The sequence below is a fragment of the Stylophora pistillata genome, chromosome 9 (assembly GCF_964205215.1).
Source record: "Stylophora pistillata chromosome 9, jaStyPist1.2, whole genome shotgun sequence".
NCBI classification, from domain to species: domain Eukaryota; kingdom Metazoa; phylum Cnidaria; class Anthozoa; order Scleractinia; family Pocilloporidae; genus Stylophora; species Stylophora pistillata.
In genome coordinates this window covers 6,223,980-6,246,202 of record NC_142527.1, presented here as the reverse complement: position 1 = coordinate 6,246,202, position 22,223 = coordinate 6,223,980, and the positions used below count along the sequence as shown (strand labels likewise).

Sequence of the window (22,223 nt, the reverse complement as noted above, 5' to 3'; positions counted from 1 at the left end):
TGTGGATAAAAAACGCGATGTCTTGGAAGATTTGTTAGAATATACGCAGGCAGTGATTACGAGAGAGCTTGCAGATTTTAGCAATCAAGATGGCAACTAGCGGTAGAGCATTACACAATTACATAGCGGACAATCCGAAAATAGCCGTGATGGAAGTAGAAAGTATCTTGGATTTAATGTCATTTGGCGACGAAGATTCATTGAGACGAATGATGCGTCACGCTCGAGCGTACATGAAACCTCATAATTTCGATAAAGGAATACGTGACAAGAAGGAGACGTATGCCAATAAAAGATTTGAATTTGACCAGACATTTCATGGGCATAGAAACGAGATAATGAAAGCCATCTATCATTACGTAGAGCATATATTTGACGAACATTGGGATAAAGAGTCTTTAGATTCCGAGTAGAGGATCAGTCTGCACTTCGCTTTGAAGTAGAGAACACATCATGGATTCGAACGTGACATTGGAAACTGTGAGATTAGAAAGGAAAAAATTGTTTACTGAATTTAAAGAGTTAACGATTCGTATCCGCGAGTTGGAAGCAGCGCGTGAATCTTTAAGCTTGTACGCATTTTTGTTCGTCCAATCATACATGTTTCAAAAAGAAAAAAAAAACTAATCTCTCGAGCTCGAAATGGGGAGCGCCTATTTTAAGTTATTAAATATATTGACGCGGACAGCAGGTTTATGCCCGTGTATGAAACAACGTAAAAGAAGAGATTCTGATAAACACGAACATAAAATTAAAGACGTGTAAACTTATTGTGCGTAAAGAATGATAAAGGTCCGTAAAGAACAGTGCGTAAATAATCGTAAAGGATGTTAAAGACGCGTAAAGTGTCACCAGCGAAATTGCTCAAATTACATAAAGTTTTACCTAAGACAGACGAAACACGATTATGTCAATTTTTGGGGAGTTACTAATTAGAAAGCAGTGAGTTGTATCCATCTTTGACCCATATTCTTTACGAATATGTAACATTGTTTACGTATTCTTTACGCGTTCCTTGCATTTACGCGTCTTTACGGAATGCGTTACTTTTCCGTAAAGAAAACGCCATATATTTACGGATCTTTACGCAAATGCTAAAGATACGTAAATTCATCATTTCATGCTGTGAACAGTTTTGTTCTAAGTCCACATTTTTTTCAACAAAATGAAAATATATTCATATCGGTTTAAAAGGTGAAGAGTTCGTAACACATAAAAAAACTGTCTTTTTTTTTTTTTTTTTTGATTTACGATGGCTTGAAATTCTATTTGAGAACGATTGTGGCCGCTTTAAAAAAAAAAAAATTCAGTGGCCACTTTTTTAAAAACAAAATATGCAAAGAAAAGGACAAGGAATATTCCGAAATTGTGCAAATGATCATGAAAGTGATTACTAAAAGGCGATCGCGTGACACTCGGTAAGTTGTAAGATGACATATGTTATCATGTATCAGACGAAATAGCAGTTTTCAAAATGTCCAGTCTGCATTCTGTACCCAATCTGCAGTCTGCAGTCTGCATTTTGTACCAAGTCTGCATTTCGTACCCGGTTTGCAGTCTGTAATTTGTACTGACCGATTGCTAAAATGTGAACTCTGACCATTCACCCAACATCACCCCAGCAGTTCAAAGTAGTACTAAGTAGTTTCAACTGTATCCGGGAGTCACCCATTGGAATTTGGTTATCTTCAAAACCAGGAGCCCATGATGGGCTCCTGTCAAAACTCATTCAAACGCAATGTACCCACGGCTTATTCACAGTTTCCTCTGATCTATTTTTGCCATGAAAATGTTGGCAAAAGTCACTGTCGCTGTGGGAAGGGGGTATTCGGGTCTATTAGAAACCGCAAAATCGCAAAAAAAAACAACACTCGATCAAAACTGAAAACCGCATGCAACACCGTCTAAACCGATAATTTTGCACATTTCAGATCGAAGAGAAACCGGAACCCCAATAAGAAAAACCGAAAAGGCACATCGGATACCAAATCCGAGTACCCGTCAATTCAAAATTTTTGAAGAAAACGGAAAACCAAATGCTCAAAACGGAAAATCCGCAAAACGCAATGAACAACAAAACCGAAAAACCGACGTTTTTTGGCACAAAAACCGAAAAACCGATCTAAAAAGACAGCCAAAACAGCAAAACCGCAAACCTCAATGCCCCTCTCCTGTGGTATTCTTTGCCGTATCCGTTTGGTTCGTGAGAAAAAGTATCGAGCTCCTAGACTTTATTCTTCTATTTTGTTGTTGATTCTGTTCCACAGACAGAAAACGTCTTCAATATATTCCCTCCACCAAAGCGATTTAGTTTTGCTCTGAGTGATAATACGCTATTTATATTTTTGCAATGAAAATATTGGCAAAAGCTACTGCCGTTGTGGTGTTCTTTGCAGTTTCCGTTCAGTGTGTGAAAAAAAAGTATCGAGTCCGGATAATAACAATAGAGAGATTAAGCACCGTATTTTTTTCCCGCGAACGGCAGAGAGGGTCACGTAACCTGACATCTCCCGCGTTTACCGTTTGCCGGCCGCCGTTTCTACTCGAGGAGGACATTTTTCCCGTTTGTAGGGAAGGCGAAAACGTGAGTATTTGCAGCCCATTTTTACCGACTATTTCTACATTTTAATCGCTTGCTTTATACCTAAGCTTCGTTTATCATCTTACTTCTATATGAACTGCTTGTAAAGCTAATGGAGTTCAAATTCAAGCGGAAAATACATTACTTCTTTGTATGGATTATTTGTAGTCGCAGTGAATGGCGACCGAGAACATCTGCCGTGTCGTCGGGAAGCTTAAACAGACAAACATCGCGGACGGAACGGCAGACGACAAACGGCTAGCCGACGTTCAACGTTCGCCGTTTTCGCGGTGCTTAATTTAACTAATAACAATGGCGCGCGGAGCTCACTGGTTGAGCTTGGTCCTTTAAAGCACGCCGGTTGAGCGTGGCCATTTGAACAGAGCTGCAGGTGTTATAAGAACCCCACTGATAACTAACGGATGTCGCTTCTGTAAAACCACACTTTCCTTCTTTTTCTGACGCTGCTAACATAAGTATGTATATGAAACACACAGCGGGTTGTTCGTCCTGGAAAATAAATTGCTTGAAATTAATAGAGAGTTCAAAAACGAATTGATTCTTAGCACGCATCGTTGAGCGTGGGTTCATACAGGACAGCTTTTATGATTTCCTCTTCAAAAGCCGAGGTGCCGAATCTGCAGTAGCTATCATATGCTTACAAACGAGAGATGTTCGTGAAAAAAGAAAAAAAAATTGAAAAATTAAAAGAAAATAGAATGATCTTAACTCATCTTACACAAGAGGGCGATAACGGCAGTTTTAATGATGGAAAAAAACATTTTCCTCTTACATCCTGGTGATGCAATCGAGTTAAACAACATGCTTCCACGAGCAACGCCTTCCCTTAATAATTGGTGAAGGTGATCCTCTCTCCCATTAGCGGGTAACGTCAAACTTTCATATTTTTTTTCACAGTCAAGCCCCAGCCTTCGGCACTGATACATTTCACGACAACTTTCACCATTTTACTAATCTTTCTCGTCAGGATGACAACACCACTGGGTTTCGCTCAATACCAAATCAAGCACGAAAGCAAATTCTACAAAATGGTGGACATGATCTTGGTTGGAGATTTAACTACAACACGAAAAGTGGAGGATTTGTTTGAGTGTGTCTTCCATTGCATAAATCATGGTCCAGTCGCATGTCTTATCTTTAATATTGCCAACAATGCTCTCGATGGGTTTTACACTTGCGAACTGAGCAGCTCAGAAAGAGTTCTGGATCCACAACGAATGCAAGGAAATACCAGCTTTAATTATGACGGCACATCGACTGAGGTAAATCCTTGACATATGTTTCTATGGTTGTGACACTGAGTGAATTAACTAGAACAATAAAAACGAGATTGAGCCATTAAGGGTATCGACATGAAACAGTATTAACTCCTGAACAATTATAATATAAAGGCTGCACTGGTCAATAACCTCGGATAATTCGACTGAGTGTCAATCCCACAATTCTAGGCCATAGATGAACTGTTAAAGTGTGTTAGGCCTCCTAGATCCTCCCTCTAGAATCGTATCCATATCTTAACTTTGAACGGACCTTGGAAGGAGATACCTTGAATCCTTGCATAAGTCTGCTCATCAGGCGTTTTGAAATTCTTCGGTTTCCCTAGTCTTTTACATTATGGATTGGAAAATAAGCCGAGACAAACTTGTACCTGATCAAAACTGCATCATTGCAGAACTTGTTCCCGAACATACCAGGTATTTGTATCCTAAATAGTATCTAATGGGTCCTTTGGATTTCAAGTGTCTCCTCTCTAATCTGATTTAAATTTAGTTTATTTCCAGCTTATCTCCATGTACGAGCAACCCATGTAGTTATGAAGGACTTGTAGTCTTGGTTCACGATTGGATAAATTTTCCTCTCAGTGACTTCCAGAAGTTAAAGCGCTGCCATTTATCGACGATAAGTGTAACTTGGTGAGTCCATTAAAAACTCCTTAAGTAAGCCCGTTAGGATTATCGAGAGAGAAAGCCTATGGCACACTGTATAGTTAGTGAAACAATGATCAAGTCATTGGTCATACGTAACAGATGTAAAACGGGATTGCCATCCCAACGTGACCTAGGGCAATTATGATAAGACATATTCCATATTTAAGAATAAACACTAGCGAGAAAAACACACAACGTTTCGATGACTCCATGTCATCATTCTCAAGTGAGAAGAGAATAAAAATGAATAGTTAATTTATACCGTACGAAGGTGGCAAACGTAAAAAGTTTAAAATATTTAAAATATTTAAATAAATAATTGCGCGTGTTGAGTTCATAAATGTAAACTATTAAATAAATAGTTTCGCGCGTATGGAATCCGATTGTTTGTTCAAAGAGGGCTTCATCTTCTTTATGAAAAGCTTTTCATGAACTAAACAGTCCAGTTTCCCGGTGCACTTTTTAAGTACGTTGAAATGCTTGGTCAGGTCGCCGATGGTTTGTAGGCCGTGGTCGTTCTTTAGATGTTTGCCGATGGCCGAATTACGGTGCTCATTAATACGTTGATGTAAATGAATGTTTATGAACTCAACACGCGCAATTATTTATTTAAATATTTTAAATATTTTAAACTTTTTACGTTTGCCACCTTCGCACGGTATAAATTAACTATTCATTTTTATTCTCTTCTCACTTGAGAATGATGACATGGAGTCATCGAAACGTTGTGTGTTTTTCTCGCTAGTGTTTATTCTTAAATGTCTAACAAAATCTAATGACATATTCCATACGGTTTAAAACCCGAGGTCCTCAAGTTTTGTCTCTGGTTCATAATTATTGATAGGTTATTGAGTACTCATAGATGTATTGATGTATGAAAACTTTTCTAATTGATCGTTAACCCCTCTCCTCATTTCATTTCTAAATTCCGAAATTCTCTAAAAGGAAAATGTGGGGGGAAATATAAATACAGATTGAAGTCGTGACACACATCGGTTCAGGGTTGTTACTATGGTTTTTTAACCAAGTTTACGCTGAAACGTTTGATGCGTAATTTAGCTTATTTAGATACGAACATCATGGGAAAGACTGTTCCTACAAAGGGAGTATTTCATACCAGAGCTGGAAGATATGCACTGACCTATTACGACGCAAAGCGTCTTTGCGCATTACACGGAACTGTGTTGGCCACCTACAGTCAGCTGTACAAAGCGTGGAAGGCTGGTCTTGGAATACGCTTGTAGGTTGCTGCTAACTTGTTTGAAAGCATCTATCTTGGTTATTATATGAATGGCAGAAATAAAACTAGGTACGTTACAGAAGTTTTTTTTGTAGATTTTTACGGGTTTTCGTAAGAACCTGAAGTAGGGACGCCCGTGCTGCAGTCTACGCAGCCTTTCCTTACATCTAGGCGCACAAATCAGCTACAAACAATCTTGTTGTAATTTCGAATTCGTAGCTGTTCGTTTTCTCCAACTCCGACACGGAGTTGCTTTTATCAACAATCTTTTCTCTGTTAGCTTTCCAGATATGGATGGCTCATCGATGCCACCGTTCGTTATCCAATGCAAACAAAAAGGAGTGGTTTCGGAAAAAAGGTTGGCATTCTTGGATCGTCCACGAAACAAAGCAAAGGCAACAAGTACAACGCCTGGTGTTATATTCGACGACAACTCAGCGAGAAGGAAGGGAGTCAGGGACAAGTGATTATCTATCTCGTGGGAGGATCACGTGGTTTTCAGAGGGAGCGGTTTTTTCACACCCAGATCCTACCGTGTAAAGAAAACCAATACTTGACGTCGAAAGTCTAACTTCCCTTTCCACTCCCCCCCCCCCAACCCTCCCTCTTCCACGAAAGATGACTGGTCACTTTTTGCAGGTACTACGTATAGTGAACTGCATCATGAAGTCAGCAATTTTTAATATATACCGAGACAAGTTTAGAGATACATGCCTATTGATCAAATGAATTTAGATAAAAATAACATTAATAGATATTAAATGATAATAAGCACTCCTTAATGAGTGACTTTCCGAGAAATAAAATATTTGAGCAATAAATCCGAGCATGACGCTAACACAACGCTGATGGTGATTTAGAATCCTATCTTGTCAGCTTTGGGACCATATTCTTTCTATAAAAATACATCGAAGATTTTTTTTTTCCTATTTGCCACAGCGAGGGATATGCCACTGGTATCGTGGGTAAAATTTACTGCCCAGAGCTCACATTACTACTTCAGCAGTTTGTAAGCCTCTCTAACGTCAATAAACATGCTAACGATGTTTCATAAATTTATGAATAATTATGATAACTGACATGAGTTTTATGAAACAGTTTTCTTGCTTATTTGTCTCTTTAATAGTAACTGGCTTTTAAAAAAAGCTTTCCATCATGAAGCTTAAGCATACATGATGAATAAGTAACTTCAAAGGTCCAGATCAGCAGCTATGATGCGACTGCAGCCCATGGCTACGTATGTTCCTTATTATGCTTAAAAATTAGAGAATCTAACAACTCATCAATACTTAACCTGTTTCACTCCAATTTTCATTGAAAAGGCAAAACATTCCTAGGATCGGATTGGTCATAAATTCATTATCCTTATAGGAGACATCCAAGCGTCGGCTCCAACGAACTTAATAAGAGAACGAGGTAGCACATGAAGTTACATAAATAGAGAATCATGTTGCATAATCAGCAATGCACGCCGCCATTTACGTCTTATCACAATAGAATCGTTGCTAATTAGTGTACATTGTAGTGTGACCGTAATATATGCAAAATGCTAGTAGGTATAAAACTCACGAGTTCTGGCTCTACATTATTATTACCGGGATTAGTGTGTGCGCGAATAAAGAACTTTGTTTTTACAGAACCGAGTAGTTAACACATCACAGTTAGAAGAGTCCTCACTCACGTAAAAAAAAAAAAAAAAAAAAAAAAAAAAGGAGTCCGTCTCATCCAAACAAAAATTTAAAAGTGCCACGAAATTTTACCACAGATGCAGTGGACCCGATGAAAATGATCGAAAACAGCCAGAAAAAAAGGCGATCACAAGCAACAGCAACTGAACGCCAGATTTTTCGATTGTCATTTTCTGTGAGCTCAATGTCATTTCCGTCGCCCTTTATCTCCTTCTTCTTTGGCTCCGGATCAACTGGGACCTGAGTTATATTCGATTCTGCATCACTTCTGACAGTATTGCCATCATGTGTGTTCACAGCATTGTTTCTGAAAAGTTTTGTCATTTTCCCCTTGCTTTTCACACTTACGCTCTTCAGTTTCTTTGCCTTGCGCTTTTTATACAGAGTTTTGAAACAGTTGGGAGGTTCACTCGTTGAATGATAGATCCTCAAGACAATGATGGTACCAATTATTGCCAGTGCTATCTCAACCATGGTGATGATGTAGTAAATGCCAAGAATGGGTAACGTATCCGACTTTTCTGGGAGCATATCAGCCATAATGAGAAGATAAACACTGATTGAAAGCATGACGGTGGAGGAAAAACCAATCCGTTCACCATTTTCTGGAGGAATTGCAAACTGGCTAGAACCAATAGGGTGCAAAGGACACAAGGCATTATCATCAGCATGGTGTAGTAAAGGGGCCTCCGTTCGATATTTAGTGTGTACTCTATAAGAGAGTGTTCTTGTCCTGCATCCCCATGTTGTTGAGATAATTTTTTCAAAATATTCATGCCTAGATAAACCCATTCTCCATTGTCATCAAATTGTTTTTTTCCAAGTTCTTGTCTCCCTGGAAAAGAAAAGAAAAGAAAAAAATTCGAGAAATCAAAGAAAAGATGACAACTCAAAGGAAAAGAAGAGAAAAAGGGCACTCATCACTTTTCTTGAGATAGACAAATGGGAAGTTCAAATCATTATTCAGGATACTGCCACTCTTTCCAGAAATGGAGACGAAATAAACAATCCATTTAGATGCCAGTAAATTTCCGGAGAGCTTAAACATAAAGAATACTCCCTGCTCTTATTCGCTGAAAAGCATGAACATCATACAGTAAATGCGTAAGCGAAAGCGGGCATAACCAGAAACTCGTTTACTAGTAAGCAAATAATAAACAAATGCTAAGTAGCTACCTAATGGGCGCATTTAATGGATTTCTAGCATATTGCTTCCATAACTCGCCGATACAAAAATAAGAGAACAATTCTGGTTATCGAAAGGAAACAAGCTGACTTCCACGTTGCAACTGCTTTCAAGGTTTGCTATGGACCTCCAAGCGCACCTTCCAGTGCTATCAACCACAACCCAGTTCTTGAACAATTCAGTGTGACCAGCTTTCCGAACCTGTTTATCACCGCTGCAGGGCAAGAAACAACAAGAATAATGAGGAACTCTCTGTTAAACTGATATATTTTAAATCGAAGACTGACGAATACGATTAATAACTCATTGATTGATTGATACACTTCTTAACGGACAAATGTCTGGCTGCCTGACTGAATTGATAGATTTACTTTTGAATGGATGGAATCAAAAGTCATCAGACTGATTGTGCATAGGATTGGATCGAGGATAACACCACTACAAATTTAAAACTCAAAAAGTAATTTACTTGTTGTAGAGGACAATATCTGGCACCCATATTTCCGTTGGGTTCACGACGATTTGATCAATACCTCCATAAACTTCTTTCTTCCATTCGAGGAACGGATTATGCCACCTCTGCAAATTTTAATGATACGGAAACCGAGAGAAATTAGTTCAAAGTAATCATGCAATAATGTTGTTATGTCCCCATTTTGGATTTGTGGTTGTCATGGTTGCTACCTCGTAAGTTTATTTATTCATCACTCTTGATCTTCCATTTGTCCGTTTGTTCTCATGGCCAAGTTAATGAATAAGTTAATAGATAAATGAATGAATGATTAAAAGAAATAGAAAAAAATAAGTGAATGAATGAGTAAACAATTAATGGAGGATAGCGTGAATGAATGAAACTCTGGCAAACTATCAATATACAACTATATTAAAGAGCGAAGGCCCATGCAGAGCTCATTGTAGTCATATAACAAACCTGTACGATCAAGACATTTGTTAAGAGCATCTGCCGCTTACTATCCTGGAATGGCAAAAAAACGCAATCAGTAAAATCCCGAGTAACGAAACAAATGATTTAAAGTGAATCTGTTTTTCTTTTTCTATATCATGTTAATGTAACCAACGTAATGATGGGGGAACCTGAGAGCAGCATTGGCCTTCAAAAATGAGCGCTGTAATATAAAGTGTCAGTATCTAAACCTCTAGGAGACGATGCCTTTCTACCCGTCAAATGGAAAGGTTGGAGAATTCATAGACTTTGACGATCCCTCAACTAAATAAAACAAAGAATTAACCACAGCATCGACAACCTTGATGAGTTTTAAAAGTTTTCAGGACTGGGAAACACAAATTTTATAAGTGGCTGGCGGGTTATGAGTGACCGAGAAAGAAATCAAATCGGCTTAAACATAATGCTGTGATTCATTACGTTGAACCATGTAAGATGATCCTCGCAGGCTGACGGTACACACGGCGTGTTTGTTTTGTTTTGTTTTGTTCTTAATTTTAATCCGTAATAATTTACAGTATGTATTAAAACATTGTTAAAATGTTGGCATACTAGGTCCGTCAAGGTCAAAACATCCATAGAGAAGGACACATTGACAGCATCAGAGTAGTTTTTTACAGGACGGACCATGGGGTCCTTATTCTTCACAATATCAGAGCGAAGTTTGTATTCTTCTGACTCGTTGAGACTGAGAGTGACCCCTGAAATAGTAACAAAATCACTTAGAAAATACTTGACATGAATCCACGTAGGTGTAAACTGTCTATTTTGTGAGCAGATTGAAAAAAAAAAATTAACTTGTAGCATGCCCTTTAGTTCAAGGTGCTGTTCTATTTATTACATCAATAATCGATAGTTATGATCAAAAGACAATGCACCCTTGACCATGTTTTATCAATATCCTTTAAGATCAATGATTTAGATCATGAAACATCTGTACTTGTAGAAAACACCATTACAAAATCATTTTATATCAACATATTAACCTCGTATTATACATCATTATACAATCATACAGTGAGCATTGCATACATTGAATAGATCGGGAAACCGTGCGAAGTGCCTACTTCGACTTCCCAGAGCTTCTAGAGTGTATAAAGGCTGATAGTCTAAAGAAACTGTTTGGCGCTGCGTCGGTGGGGGTAACGAAATAATTTGAATATATCAACAAAGTTGAAATGGTAAATTGGCCACCGTTACGATTATAAAAGCTGACGTTTCGAGCTTTAGCCCTTCGTCGGAGCGACGAAGGGCTAACGCTTGAAACGTCAGTTTTTATAACCGTAACGTTGGCTAATTTACCTTTTGAACTTTGTTGATATATTCAAATTACTTTTAGAGTGTAACTTTACTCGTTTTTCCCACTGTTTCCAAACTTGTTCGTCGTTGCGTGTGATATACTGAGTACATATAATGCCTTGTAAATTGTACAAGCACCCAGAGTGCTAAGCGAAATAAAATTATTTTGTGAAGGGCCATGATGTTCAATGTGTCTTTAATACTGAGACGAATTAGCTATGTCAATATATTACATTAGGAACCTTCTGAGGCAAGCAAAGTCACAACACCAAACGTAATAACTCGAAGTGGAGGAAACGTAAAATTCATCTGTAGAGAAATGATCTGGAATAAATTACGTTTAAATAACAACGTGAAAAAAGGACAAAAAATGAACTGCAAAAAGGAAGAAAGGAAAGAGTTTTGAAACATAGCATACTGACTTTAAGAAAATTCTCGATGTAAATGATCTAAAAACTACAGAAAACCTTTTTTCTGCCACCACAACTATTTCCACAATACGATAGGATCGAAAAACGTCGAGTAACGTTAACATACTAGAACATTTTCTTTTAAACATGTTGATCTCAATTAATTTAAGAGCTCTGTTTTTTTTTCCGAAGTGTGAAAAGTAAAAACTAATGTCAAGGAAATATTGAAGACTTTTCAGCCGAAGAAAAGCCTTTTCCTTAGTACTTTTATTGGATGTTACTATGTCAAACACTTCATTACAACATACGTAATCTAATATTAAAAAGTTCAAGAAAGAGCAAAACAAACATTTCACTTTTTGCACTAAAAATCAAATCGTCATGACATCAAATCTAACCTTTTTTTTCTATGGTTTGGAAAAGAAAAAATATGTGATTGTTGAAAGGAAACGATACATGGATACATGGAAGTAAATCATTCAGAAAATCCGTCTTGCCTATGAAAATAAATCAAATACAGTTACCTTTGATCAGTAAATGTGTTCTTTTCCAGGAACTTTCCTTCTATTCACCGTCCTCATAAGGCTATGAACCCCACCAAGGCTTTTCTAAGTCGTTCTTTCTTCTTTGGTTGGTCTGTCTATTCCAAAAACCGGATATTTTCCTCCTTGTTCACACTAGAACGCACTTATAACACCAATCTGAACTTCTTCATAGGCCGCCAAGAGGCAAATCGAGCAACAATATTAAAACTTTAAATACCTATCTTTAAAATAGACCCACAGATAATTAAAATACAAATGAAGCTGTCCACCTGCTCGGGAACAATATTTTTAAAGGCAAAAAAATAACTAATATCCTCTCACTGGCCCTTACAATAAGCTGATATTTGTATTTGAAGGAAGGCAGGAAATTCATTGCCTTAGTTTTCAAATATCAGTGTTTTGTTTGGCCGAACGCGAGAGCTATAAATGTATTTATCTTATTAAGTTTTTTACCCTTGCTGTGTAAATTTTCCTGATTAGGTTATCCTCTGTTATGCAAATTAATTAACTGGAGTTGACGTCTTTGCAAATGACATCATGCTGTGAATCTTGGAATTTTAAGGGTTCTTGTTAAGGTTCTGAATATCTGGGACACAGTTTGAAGCATGGGGCCCTAAAATAGCAGCATAGTCCGTCCCGCAACTTTGTCTCGAAGTTGACCTCCGTGGAATCTTGTTTCATTTTTAACTTCCACTTCGAAAGCAAATAGCCCACTGAGGGCCGAGTAAAATTAAGGATTAATATCACGCGGGTTTTCGGAAGTTGCTGAAATTGCTCGAGTCGCGCATCGACTCGGGCAATTTCTGCAACTTCCGAAAACACAAGTGATATTAATCCTTTATTACATCCATTTTGAAATCACTGGTGGTCCCTGTAATCTGATTGGCTCTAATTGGTGCGATTTATTCACGAATTGCACCATTTTTTGCTCTAAATCGCACCATTTTACGCTTGACTGAGTTTTTGACGTAGGAGGTCATTCTTTCTGTTTTGCATACAAAATAAGATGTAAAAGCGTTTCCGGTTCCACTTATTATTTAAAAAAAAAAAACCGGCTCAGTGCTGCATCAGTAAAATATTTGAATAGATCAAGTCCTGTATTTGGGGGATTTCAAAATGGATGTAATAAAGTGGTAATTGAAACTCGTGTCTTGCAATTTTAGTCTGAAATCTTACTTGTGATTTCAAATCGAACTCGCGCTGCGCGCTCGTTCTATTTTGAAATCACGCGTATGATTTCAGCCCAAATTGTACTCCACTCAGTTCAATTACCATTATTAATTTTACGAGGAACCATGTGATTACTTGTTTATAATATAAGGGGCAAAATTAATGAAAAAAGAACTAAGCGAAAACGAAAACCCGTCAACTATCCCAAAACGGGACGCCATTGTTACAAAACAAACAGAAATTTCTTTACCTTGGCAGCCGTTGCTAAGCGATTTTCAGCCAATCATTTTTTAGTAATTTTGCCTGGGGCAATTACAAAAATTAAGAAAACAAATGCCCTCTGTCTTGATCAATCACAGTTCAGTAATTTTGCTCCTTATATGAAAAAGTAAATAATAAATTGGTACGATGACTAGATCGATGTATATGATGTTTTTCGTAGTTTCAATTGGCTAGCTCCAAGTTTCGTAGTTTCAATTGGCTAGCTCCAAGTTGAATAGCATGCATATCACTTTCAGTGATTAACTTTGGAAATTCGAGTCTTACGCAGATGACTTGCCGTTAGGAGTAACAACCTTATGGATTTATTTGTTTATGGAAGGCTCGCAATTGGTTTCTTTAGTGGTAGTGATATAGAATAAATATATCTTATTAACCAAGCGCGAGGGCCGTGCTGGGAGAATATCGGCCCGAGGTCTTCATAGTACGGACCAAGCGCAGCGAGATCCGTACAAAAAAGACCGAGGGCCGATATTCTTCCAGTTCGGTCTCGAGCAAGCTTGGTTAATAAGAGATTTATTACACGACTGAAGTTCAAAGGGACACAAGTATGGTATCATTCGGGACCATTCGGGACAGTGCCCGGTCCAATACTGAGAGAATATTCACCGGCGATAGAGCATTTCGATTGGTTGATTGTAGTTATTGGCCCTCTGACTTCCCGAGTCGTGTAATAAAACAGTTTTTGACATACCGCGGTGTTATGAAGAATGGAGGTTATTTGCCTCACAGCGTGGCTAATAAGTTATCACTTCTGCACGAATTTTCCTTCTCAACTCAAATTAATGTAAATGAAAACAATAATCAAAGGAAACTGTGAGTAAGTAATAATAATAATAGGTCTTTATTGTTTTCAAGCAAAAATACATGCTAAAACAAGAAAATTTACATAAAATAATTACAAGGCTATCAACATTACATAATATAAGACATTACATTAGATAGCTACTCTATATTTAAAAAAGAGCCTATTAGAAAATCTGATTTTAAAACGCTGGGTATTAACCCTAGGGAGTTGACTACAAGGAACTCGGAGGCGCGCTGAGCTTTCTTTCGTTTTAGGGACAGAAGGGTACAGAGGGTGACCAGGCATACTGGAGATCTTCTTGAATAGTGAGCCATCAACCTCTTCTGATAGTTTTCTCATTTCGCGCGACAGATTTCATCAGTGACATCTTTTGTTTGTGGTACGAACTTTTCACCTTTAAAGTGCACCTAAACCCAAAAATTTTTTTTCGCTTAACGAGATAAGCTTATTTTTTGGAGTATTTCTGTGCAAAATTTTTTTAATTTGCTTAAATCTTAAATTTTCTGTGCCTAGTCAAAATACGGAAAATCGGCCGCCATCTTGCCCCACGACCGAGTTTAAAGAGGAATTTCTCTATTGTTTACATGGAAGTTTATGGGTCGATACAAGATATGTTCCTCATGTTATTTTGCGGTAAGGTAAGCAGATATCTGCATGTACTAATTTTAATAACTAGGCTGGTTATTACGTTTCCCAGCTCATTTCTGTTAATCTAAGATATTACCACCTTGCTACTTATCTACAAAAAATGCTGTTGGGCAATGCAAACAGCCAACATACCCAAACTCTACCAAAAGATGCAGATTTCAAAAAGGAAAAACAAAGAGAGACGTCACAACAAATGATGGCAGCCATTGCAGAAACGTTGACTTAGAATTCTCGCCTCGGAACACTAGGCTTCGTGGCTTCGCCTTGGCAATAGTTAAATAAAAGCGAGTCGCCTAATTTCGCTGCAAGCGGCGACCTAGCGATAAAATCAGTGTTTGTAAACATCGTTTACTCTGCCATTTTGAGTTCTCAGGCGGGTTACCGCTGTACACCCGTTCCTCGTTCGCCGTTCCCCGTTTCCCGTTCCCCGTTCCTCATTCCCTGTTCCCTGTTCTCTGTTCCCCGTTCCTCGTTTCCCGTTCCCCGTTCCCCGTTCCTCGTTCCCCGTTCTCCGTTCTCCGTTCCCCGTTCCCCGTTCCCCGTTCCCCGTTCCCCGTTCCTCCTTCTCTGTTTCCCGTTCCCCTTTACCCGTTTATAATTTTAGTAACATCCTCAGAAAAGTAAACAATTGGCCAGTCACGAAGACAACACTTTCCTTTCCCCTATAAAAATTCGCCGGTTACTTATTTTAGCGCTATATAACGACATAGTTACCGACGGCTCGTAGTGAGAAGAATGAAGACTTGAAATTGTATTTAACAACATTGTGGCCTGAACGCTTTGTTAAAAACAAAATATACCCAGGAATGGCGAGGAATATTCCACAATAATGCAAATGATAGCGAATTAAAGATGATCGCGGAAAAACGATTGCATTAAGCATCTTCACTCATAGTTACACTTTTAGTCTTTCTCATAGCTTTGACTCGGTTACACATGTGCTAACTTCGACGAGTATTTTAATTAAAATCGAAACTCCTTCGAAGAAAGGTCGAGCTAAATTTTAACTTCGCATTATTACTTCGGAAATGTGATAGAGGCGAATGTGATTTCGATTTGCTAACATCTGAGTGAGTGACACATTTCCATTTTCTGCCCCAATCTAATAGCTGTTTCTACGCCTGGCGTACCCACGACAAAGAAATGATGGAGGGGAAGTTTTAGGAAAAATTCATTCAAGTGATACACTTTTTTTGGAAAGTTAAGTCGATATATTCATTGTTTCTTCGAAAGCTGCGCAATTAAATTTCTATCTGATTTTGCTGGCTTTCCTGGTATTAGAAATTTTCATGGATCGCTACAATAAAGAAATCAACGGGAGAGTTGTATGACGGTAGACCGCCTGGGGAATGTGCTCGCAAAAACATAGTACCTCACTAGGTGATTACGGTAAACCACTAGACCTTAAGAAAACCAGTAGTTTGCATTCGAAATAGGGAGTTGACATCATAAGTAACTTTAATAGTTGGGCAAACGATGGTATTTCATTACTATTAAATTCATCAGGATTGGTGTGCCCTTGTTGATTAATAAGAAAGTTGAAAACAGAATATAATGTAGTATAATACGTATGATGCACGATCCTTCGCAGTAGATAGCACTATTTATGCAATAGCGAAAATCAGACCTGAAAAAAATCAGGCCTGTACGGGATTCGAACCACTGACCTCTGCGATACTAGTGCAGCGCTCTACCAATTGAGCTAACAAGCCAACTGGGAGCAGGCCGTTAAATTGATTCGTAATAAAACCGTGATGATAAATCAGATACAATGAATATATGAAGTTCATATATTTTGAACTGCGGTATTAAATACGTATGATGCACGATCCTTCGCAGTAGATAATGTAGTATAATATTTCCCAATAGCACGTGGTGTGCGTGCTGCAATGAGAAAGGTTAGATCGAATAATGTTAAAAGAACTTTTTAATCTCCAAGATTTTTTTCAAGTGTTTCGGCTGATTTAGCTTTATTCTCGTGATATGTCTGACAATCCTTTAACTCTGAGACCAACTGCCGCTTACTATCAGAATTGAAAGTTTATTCCGTGGAGATTTTGGCTCAAAATTGTTTTTCCATTGTTTACTCTCTCTTTGTTTCGTCTAGTTTCCGCCTGTCTCCGTCACACATTTTATCCACATAGCGAAGTAAAGATAACTAACAAAAACGAATGTATGAAAAGACGACAGTATTCAAAGGAAAATTAGGAGACAACTCAAAAACATCATTATCATGAAATATTCTTTCAAGAAATTACATGTCCCGCTGGCTTCCGATGCAACCAATTAATCATTAGTTGACCTTGAAGTATTTCTTTAGTTCTTATAATTCTCTGAGACTTAAATTGACATCCAGGAGCGAAGAAAGGTGACAAGCAGTCTGTGTTTGCGAAATTTCATGCGATCTTATAAACCTCATTGGCCAAACCTCCTTTTCAAACTGAGATTGATATCCGGGAGCGAAGGCGGAGGAATGAGAAGTTACTGGAAGGTAAACTGTTAAAATTTTGAAACAACAAGTCAAATTCACTTCAGATTGTTTTCAGCTTTTAGCCCAGCAAAGGAGAAAGCACAAAAGGCTGGCCATAAAGCGTTAAAAATAGCCCAGTAAGGTCAAAATCATTTCAATCAGGTCTTTTTCCGGTAGAGGTTTTATTGCAAAGTAACTATTTCCTTTGTAACAAGTAACGCGATAGTGTACTTTTATTTCTAAGCTTATTTGTGATAGACCGTGCCTCAAATCTGTTACGGAGACAAAGATTCTGGGCTAGTTTATGGCTTTATTCACTTTTACTTTTTCATGATGCAAAGGGGAACTGCCTAGTTATCTAGCTCTAATTTGACTGAGAAAATTAGCCTCCCATGATGGTGTCTTCTTAAACTCTCTCTCAGGATTTCTGTGGTCGTCTGGTTATACATTATGCAATCTCTTTATTCAATAATTGTTCTAGCGAGCTGTTTCGTCACGTCTTTTGCATTGTATGGCCTCGGTCGACAGCTTGGAATGCACCAAAGGAAATTCTACATACTGGAAACCATGGCGTTCGTTGGAAACTCGACATTGACCAAAATCGTAAAAGACTACTTTGATTGCTCCTTCTTTTGCCTGGAAAGCGGTCCCTCGGCTTGTCTCTCGTTTAACTTTGGTAGGAACAGTGAAAGTGGGTACCGTAGATGTGAACTGATAAACTCAGAGAGATACATGGAGCCTGAGAGAATAAAAGAGCATAAAAGCTACGATTACTATAGAACCACTCCTGCAGTAAGTTAAAATTCTGTCCCAGTTTTATGCGATCGTTACCTTTTCTTCTTCTTTTTTGTTTATGGGACTTTTTCGCTCAAGAATGTTCCAAAAAATGGCTAGTTTTTCTTTTATTTTGTTAAAAAGCAATCCAATGCCACAGGCAACGTTTGTAACCTGGTTTCAGCTACATAAAAAATAAGAAGAAAACATACGAACCAAATCAACAAAGCTCATGAGAAGAAAAAAAAAAATACCGGAACATACAATGTCAATTTAGTAATAAAAAACTGCATGGAGCTATTTATCCTTCTAAAGCTCTTCTGTTTGCTCATCTTTTCTTTTTATTCCCTTTTTAAATTTTTTTCTCATTTTTCACTAAAGCTCTCACTATGCTTGTGCTTTTAGTCTCTTTTCAGGCTTCTGCCATGCGTGAGTAATCCTTGCAACAATGGAGGGATCTGCATTCCTGGTCGGCAAATGGGTGGATTCTCCTGTCAGTGTGTTATACAGATCAGTGTTTTGCCATTTATCGACGATTTGTGCAATATTGGTGAGAAATCTAATCTGTGTTGCCCTCGCTCATTTTATTATCAACCCCCCTCCCCAACCCCCCACACAGGCGCGCACACACACACACACACACACACACACACACACTCTCTCTCTCTCTCTCTCTCTCTCTCTCTCTCTCTCTCTCTCTCTCTCTCTCTCTCTCTCTCTCTCTCTCTCTCTCTCTCTCTCTCTCTCTCTCTCTCTCTCTCTCTCTCTCTCTCTCTCTCTCTCTCTCTTCCCCTCTCTCTCCTCCCCCCCTCTCCCTACCTTTCATGCTTTGTTGTGAAATTTGCTCGAAAGCCCCTAACAGCATTTATGAGAAGAGATAGAAAGGTCACTGGTAGTATGGAAGATTGAGGGGGAAAACAAGGCTATTTCGAAACCGCTCTGACAGAAAATATTGTCTGCTGCGATTATTGGTAACATTAGAGAGCGCTATTTATGCAATAGCGAAAATCAGACCTGAAAAAAATCAGGCCTGTATGGGATCATGCATCATACGTCTTTAATACCGCACTTTAAATATATGAACTTCATATATTCATTGTATCTGATTTATCATCACGGGTTTATTACGAATCAACTTAACGGCCTGCTCCCAGTTGGCTTGTTAGCTCAATTGGTAGAGCGCTGCACTAGTATCGCAGAGGTCAGTGGTTCGAATCCCGTACAGGCCTGATTTTTTTCAGGTCTGATTTTCGCTATTGCATAAATAGCGCTATCTACTACGAAGGATCGTGCATCATACGTATTTAATACCGCAGTTCAAATATATGAACTTCATATATTCATTGTAAGTGATAACATTCTTAGTAATTGGTGTTAATCAAGGAAATTAAAAGTTCCCCTTTGTCTCACTTTTCATGTGTTTTCTCAATTGAAGATTAATACTTGGGCCCAAGGGTGCGTGTTTTCTTTTGCAAATCTTTTTTCATTCAAGGAGAGACTGAAGGACCGCATTTTAAAGAGAGTTGCTTATGGCATCCTGAAGGCCTAAGACCTTCACGTCACTCTAAAATCTGTTGTTGATTTATCCATGTAATGATAAACCTTTCGTTCCTTCTAGATTCCAGTAAAGTCAAAATTATCGATTCATCGAAAGACGTCTTCCACGCTACAATTGGCCGATATGAACTCAATTATCATGATGCTCAAAGGCTATGCTAAATGAAAGGAGCAGCTTTAGCTTCATATGATCAGCTGCATGCAGCATGGCAGGACGGTCTGGAGTTGTGTTTGTGAGTTTATATCTAGATACTTTTGTACCATTCTAGCAAAGCCGATACTATAGTATTACTATTACCACCAAAACTAATCAGCATCTGTCTTTAAGGAACACACATTTCTCCATTAAAATTTTGAAAAGTGCTGTTTGCATGTTAGTGATAATATAATGACACTAATCATAACTATAACAGTTCCTTCAAATATGATTGGTGCATTAGCTGCTTAATGCTTCACCTATCATTCTATAGAGTTGTGATCGGACAGTGTTATTGTACAGTTGGCTGCAATCAGACACCTATAATCGAACAGTTAAAGCTGCCAATCATAACCTAAGTCAACTCAGCTAAATCCTGTAATCACAAAATTGATAACAATAATCATAGCAACAATAAGTTACTCTACAAAACTGGGCAATTTCCAAAATGAGGAATATTTTACTGTAGAAATTGTGTCTACCGGAGATATTTTGTCAAATAAACGTGAAAATTGTGATAGTTGTGATTAATTGGTAACAAGACATTGTGTCGTCCAAGTCTGTAATTACACTGGCGATTGACAAAGCAGACTCCTGCCTGGCGGTTAGTCCAATTTTAAAATCAGTCGTATGATTACAGACCTAATTGCACTCCAAGCGGTCCTATTACCACCATTAATCTGAGCGGATAAGGACAATCAAGCAGAATTTCCATACAAAATTTACAAAATGCTTGTCTGTAATGATATGACCGAGGGATTTCGGGAATAATAAGCATGTGCCGTGGTTATGAGTCCATTGCACTCCAGGTTGACTTAAGCGGTCATAACGAGTTCTTTCAAGTTTTGGAAAGGCCTTAAAACCTTGTTGTATGTTTTTTCTTTCCGCAGCTGGGGCTGGATTTGAGATGGAACTGCTCGCTTTCTTATGCAAACGAAAAACCCCATGTGTGGGAATAAAATTGGCATCCATGGTCCAAAAGATCCAATAGATGAGTTTGAAAAGCTTAATGCCTGGTGCTATAAGAAGTCCGGCTGATATTGATGATATTGGTAAATGATTACCATGATTTCCATCCGATGTGCTCTCATACAAAAAAGGTTACAGCAAAAGAAAAAAGAAACACGAATAAAAAGGTTAGAAGAAATAACGATATTTACCAAAAACAATCGGCTTTTTTCCACTGCTTATCTTAGGTAGAGAGTCTACTTTTGACGGTAGTACTGCTCTTCGGTAACTGTATTGCTTAACGTGTAACTATCAATTGTAATGTCATCAAATTAATATCATATATCTCAAGTAGCTTTTTATCTCAAGGAAACCGTCTTTTTCTGTAGATGGCAAGTGAATTGCATTGTTCGAGGCAGCCGAGGAGAATTTCATGTGTATGAGACTGCATGCAAATTTTTTAGATCTTTTATCCTACTTCAAATAATTTTAGAAATATAATTGTAACATTTATACGTAACGAGTAGTTTCTACGACAGAATTGATAATTTTAGTATCATGGGCCCTCTGGATACGACCCTTGTGGCTGAGTAGGCCACTCTGAGTAAACAACGTTTGTCTACTTATCTAAACTCTCATTCTAAATCCGCTTATAGAAGCACTAACTGAAATAAGGTAAACTTTCTTTAAAACGTATTTTATTAAGTTTGAAATTCGCAAAGCCAACGTGAAAACAGTGTAAAATAATACATCAGAATCCTTCATTTTGCAACTTTTTTGAAATAGATAGATAGATAACTTTATTAGGAAGTAAAATCATTGCAGCCCCCGGGCCGGCTGAAATACGACTTACTTTACAATGGGAATAAATTATCTCTTACTCTAAGATAACTACAATAAAAGCCGCAAAGTGTAATCTACAATAAAATACAATAAGAGAAGTATCAAAAACCAAAATACAAATAATTAAGATAGTTACTAATAATTTAAACTGTTCGCCATGATAAATGTGTTTTTGAACCTAGTTGTCTTACAAAGCGGTAGCTTGAAGTATCTCTGGCTGCGGGTGCGATAGGTGGACTCGTTGCATGGAGGCAGCAGATCATGGAGCTTGTGGTTCTCGTCCCTTACAATCTGATCAAATAGAGCATCAAACAAGATCTCCCTCTTCTCGTACAGTGACGCAATGTCAAGAGCTACTAGAGCCTCAGCGTAGGATAAGTCAGGTTGAATCATCCGCAACGCGCGTTTTTGCAACCTTTCCATTTCATTGGACAGATATTGCGGCAAAGAATGATGAAAAACTGGGCACGCATATTCCAATACAGGGCGTATACATGTTGTATAGAAAAGTAGCATATCCTCAGATGGAACTTTAGCACGCTTTAGCTGTTTTAGGAAGTACAGACGCTTCGCAGCCTTTTTGCATATAGATTCTACATGTGCGTTCCACCTGAGGTTGTCCGAGACTATCACTCCTAACAACCTTGCGGATAAAACAACTTCGATCT

General features: G+C 38.2%; 2 pseudogenes across 1 annotated transcript; one reads left to right on the top strand and one right to left on the bottom strand.

The window, feature by feature from the left end:
• Nucleotides 1-6,434: 6,434 nt before the first annotated feature.
• Nucleotides 6,435-12,182, bottom strand: LOC148722945 (neuronal acetylcholine receptor subunit alpha-5-like; annotated as a pseudogene). The gene is made up of 7 exons (XR_015991964.1): nt 11,842-12,182; nt 11,150-11,216; nt 10,161-10,309; nt 9,576-9,620; nt 9,114-9,223; nt 8,635-8,858; nt 6,435-8,293 (listed from the first exon to the last, which is right to left on the bottom strand). The product of XR_015991964.1 is annotated as a neuronal acetylcholine receptor subunit alpha-5-like (transcript).
• Nucleotides 12,183-17,789: 5,607 nt separating this feature from the next.
• LOC148722944 (uncharacterized) lies at nt 17,790-21,133 on the top strand (annotated as a pseudogene).
• The last annotated feature ends 1,090 nt before the right edge of the window (nt 21,134-22,223 follow it).